Below are 5,269 nucleotides of genomic sequence, written 5' to 3' on the forward strand. Positions count from 1 at the left end.
AATAGTAGAAAATGCCAGACTTTTGTGCTGGTTTTTGAAGGTTCTAATGAAAGACATGCCAAAACTAGGCAACAGGGAATAACATTTCAGAGTTGTTGTTTTTTGTTTTTTCTCTACGTATTAGTTCTATGGTGAAGCCTGTTAAATTGTGTCAAAATGCTACATGCTAATGGTTGCTGTACATCTAAGATTTATGGGTATGTTAATGATACTTCATGTTGCACAGATAATAGGAACAGCAGGAAGCCAACAATAAGTGATGAGATGTCCCTTGAATGTTCTATAGCATTTGTCAGTACTCTTAAATTCTGGCATTGAAATCACTTCCAGCAAAAGCAATCCTTCAACCTGTGAGCAATTTCTTTTTATCTGAACACTACTCATTTTTGATCAAACCTTGTTCAATGTTCTCATCTACTGCAAGTACCAGTTGATACACATGGAGGGAAAAGTTGAGATTAGACCTGAATGGGAAAAGGGCAGTCTAGCCTGACCTGTTTGGATGGAACAAGGTGGGCGAACTGTGTTCAATTTCCCATGCCTTTCAAGACGCGGGTGACAGCAGGTGGCACGTTTAACACTTACATCAATCACACTCATGTTCCATTAATGTGGTGCTTGTGTGTGTGCTTTGTTGCCAGCAGCCACACATGTGCAACTGGAGTATGTACGTACGTGTGTAAGCATTTGTACATGTTGTTCCTCTACATTGGCTTTTTCTGATTAAACTGACTGCAAAAGTCCTACTGTGTGTGCAAGCACATTTGCTCTTTCCATCACCAAGCTCACATGTGGTCCATCTCGCAGAATAGATTCATAGTTGGGTAACTTCAGTACAGAAACGTTTTAAGTAGCCAATAACCACTTTCAGCAGCTTCTGTGTCACAGCCTAACTATCTCCAGACACATTTTGTGATTTTTGCAGAAGTTGCCTCCATCCACATCACTGCTTGTCTAACATCACATCAGCACACTCAAATGTTGTCTATCCACATCTACAGGCAGTGGTCCAGTGGATGTAACCTTTCCAACAAAGTTTCTATACATTTCCACAAATTCAGCAGGCAATCAGATAAAATGCATCCAGCTCTCTATGTTAAAAGTTATCTGATTGTGACAAAGGGACAGCGCTAATGCGATTTCTCAAACACTCAGCTGAAGCTTAAATGACTCTTTTTGTACTGATAAGTAAAAAGCTTGGCAGCACTAATAGAAATCCACATATTGATTCTTTTAAGCCAGTATTTTTCATTTGGAGTGAGCAACATTGTTCTCTTGGAATAAAAACGTTTTGTATGAAAACACAATAAGCACAAAAGAGAAATATTACCACATCAACAAAACTACTGTAACTGTCTCCCATAAATTAAATTAAATGACTACTAAATGGTATGCCAAATTCAATTTGTGGGAAACATAATTGCTGCAAGGATTATTTTAACTACTAATGTTTTTTCCAGTTCACAAAGTACTATAAGTGCTTGTACAAGGATTTGATGCTGGACAACGTCTTGTGTTCAGTGTGTGGTTAGGTTTCGGCTATGAATGTCCTCTGGTTATGGGTTTTGAGCAACCAAAAGTTCCAAACTCAAGGTGATTCCATTCACAGTGCAGCAGCATTTCTTCACATTTGAAAAGATGATCCAGCTAATAGTTGGCATTTATTCTTGAAAAACGAGTTTATAAATGAATCCATTATCAGTGGTGGTGGACCATGAAATTGTCAAGTAATAGTTAACTGACCAGTAGATTCAGGACTAAACACAACTCAGTAACACAAAGGTTGAGCTGCACAGCTTTTCCTCCTCACTCTGTTATTTTTACAAGCACATATCAGCCACAGTTCAGAAGGCTCCTCAGCAAAGGTGGCTCATCAGGTCTGCAGTCTTGCTCTCATCTCTCTGGTGACATCACAATACAAGCCTTTGAACCACTGACACTTGTATCCCAACCACTGAACAGTCTGTGAGAGACATGCTTTAGAATCCACCTGCAAATACGAAACCTGACATTGCTCTTCATGCTGCCCTGACAGCAACACCACAGCTCGCCTCACACCTTATTAACTGTAAGCGGCATCCTCAAAGGAATCCCCGGGGTCACAGACAGGGTTATTTACCACACCTGTCACCCGGCTTAAAAGCTTTTGTTGGCGTTGCATCTTTGGTCTGCCAGATGCGACAAAAGAGCCGCAACATGCTTTTGCTGGGCATGGCCGCGTTTCACTAGACTGCTCAGTAACCTTTTAATTGTGCAAACATGTGGGACTTAATGATCTTGGGGTCTGAAATAGGGAAAGTCAATACATCACCAATGCAGACACAAATGTGAGTCATAGTACGCCACATGCCAATTAGCACAAAAGACCTATACACACTGTATGTGCATATGTGCTCTCAATGTTGTGTTTCTATCTGTTGCCATGGCTTTTGAGACTTAATTTGGACAGATGATATGGCATAATTGGAGCTGTAAAACCTTGCATATCAAAGTGTTGATTGCCAGACAGAGCAGTGTGTTACTGCAGACATTTAAGTGTTTTCCATGGTTACATTGTTGTGACTACCTTAAAGACAGCACTTAACAACATGATGTAAGACCAATTAAATAAATGTATTAATACTGTACGGCCATTATGTTTGCATGTGGCATGAAGCAATGAAGTGGTGATAAGAGTGAAACAAAAACACTTGATCAAGTCTCACTTAGCAACAAGCGGTAAAGTTTATGCGTTATCGCCTCCTTAACTTTTTTGAGAACATGTTAGCCCTGGTTTGGTTTCCACCAGCTTTCGAGAGAAATGGCTCTTAAATGGTGCTAACTTTGTCTGCTGTTTGGTGCTGGGCAGGTAGTGTACAGTGGGGTTTCGACAAAAACAGCTTAATATTGATTAATCCAGCTCTTAAATTTCTAATTTTCAGTAGGAACCAGTGGACCTGGGACTGAGTGCCACAGACAGGGTAGGGAAGTTGGAAAGCACCAAGAAACTGACAAAAGCATTGCTGATTTGTTCTTTTACTGAGACTTGTTAACAATAACAAAAACACTGAATAACACCAGCTCTATCCTTTACTGCTTTTGACTTGTCAGATAATGATTATTTCTGTGAAAAATAATCCTATTTGTCATTGGTGCTGTTGAAATGTGACATCCCATAATGCCCTTTCTTTGGAAAACACAGCTATAGCTTTTGGAATTGCTCACTAAGGTCAGCTTGACCATCTGCTCCTCTATGTCCTAAATGTGTACATTTGCCAACTAAGCAGGGCTGACACTCTACCTCCTGGAGATGTTCAAAAACCGCCTCCACCCTATCTACAATCACCAGCCAGACACATTAACATCCTTATGCAAATACCTTCTCTTTGCCAAGGATATTACCTTGGTGATTCCGCACAGGTTGTTGAGATTAATTAAACATTCTGAAATAATGCTTCAGAATGTGACCAGCTACGGTATAATTACATTTAAGATTTACCATTAGCTTTATATTTGCTGAATCACTTTCTTTTGAATGCTGTTTTGGGTCGCGCCCACATTAGCATTATCTACGACTTTGTAAAAGGAGGTAATCTTGGCAAAGATGAAAGAGGCAATGATGAAGAGAATATGACAGATATGCTCTGTTGTTTCTTTTCTTCCCATTTCCTGATTGCTCTCAGCTGCAAGAGGAGAGGATCCATCCCTCCTTCAAACTGTTATCACCCTCCACATCTCTGCTTCTCCTTGATACGTCCTCCCGGAATCTATCTTATCCACTTCTATACAACCCTCAGACTCCAGACGCTTTTATCTCCACTCTTCTCCCCTGACTCTATCTTTCCTTACTCCTCCCTTATTCCTCCAAGTTCAGCCTCCAAATGATGAAGAAGAAAAAATTCCAACAACCTTGATGTCCTCCTTCCCCTCTTCAGCTTGACCAAGCTCTTTGTAGTTTCCTGAAGGAAAATCGACAAAAAGCAAGATCAGACAGAAGGAAGGCCTTTGTGGTGTGACAACTTTAATTTTGACAGATACCATTCTGTAAAGCCCTTTGAATCTAAATAAGGAAGCTGTGTTGGTAGTTAATGTAAATTCAATGTGTAATTATGATTTCTGCGGTCGCAGTTAATAAAGTAACAAAATAAGTTGTGCCTTTCAGCGCTAATACTTCAGACATTCTGCTCTAAATAAACTGTCAAATTAGCTTTCTCCAATCTATCAATACTCACTATAACTCAAAATGGATCAAGACAAAACATGTAATTATTTATGCAGTTTTTTAAAATGAAAGGGTTAGGGTTAGAGCAACAAGTTCCAGACCGACATCCTACTGTACATATTGTCATTATTATTCCTGTCGAATAAGGAATTTTCTTCTGGCTACTGGCGGTAGCTTAATATCTAGTGGACATATACAGGAGTGGTTTCAATCTTCTCATCTTACTCTCCACCAGAAACAAACAAGGGTTTTCCCCAAAATCTCTAGCCAGTTCTCATTCCCAGGGCGTCAAATACCTACGTTTTGTCACGTCCTTCAGCGTCTGGCACCAACTGCCTTTAGCATCATAGGTCAATGCACTTGGTGAAGCCCTTTAGTGTCATTGTTCAATGCTAAAAGTAGGCCTAGTATAAATAACGTCTGAGGAAGGAGGTCGTTGGGGTGGATGGGTGGACGGGTGGGTCAGAAGCCGGACATTCACCTAGGGGACCGTTTTTTGTTTCCCTTGTGAAACAAAAAATCAACATTGATTCTTTTTAATTATTATTATTATTATTATTATTATTATTACTGACATAACGTAAGTCACGTAAGTTATGCAGTTACTTCTGACCCAAACCATGATCTTACCCTAAACCTAACCAAATTTGATGTTGCACAACATTGACCACTAGTTTTATTGTGAAAGTATAACTGGACGTTGCATATTTATTACTGCTAACTTGACCTCAGAGCTCACACACATGAAAAAAATTACTAAAGGGTACCCAGGGCATTGATAAGTGACGCCAGGGGTGTGGACCAAGCATACATACAGTATGTGACGAGCTGTGAATGAGAAGGGGCTGAAATGTTGAACTTTTGCTTTGACAATTATGGCAGCAGCAACCAATTAAATAACCACAGCATTAGTTCAAAAGCCATGTGGTCCATAACATAAACATGAAATATTGCTGAAGTTCAAACCGAGCATCAGAATGGGGATTTAAGTGACTTTGAACGTGGCATGGTTGTTGGTGCCAGACAGGCTGGTCTGAGTGTTTCACAAAGTGCCAATCTACTGGAATT

The sequence above is a fragment of the Micropterus dolomieu genome, linkage group LG07, assembly GCF_021292245.1.
Source record: "Micropterus dolomieu isolate WLL.071019.BEF.003 ecotype Adirondacks linkage group LG07, ASM2129224v1, whole genome shotgun sequence".
In the NCBI taxonomy this organism is placed as follows: domain Eukaryota; kingdom Metazoa; phylum Chordata; class Actinopteri; order Centrarchiformes; family Centrarchidae; genus Micropterus; species Micropterus dolomieu.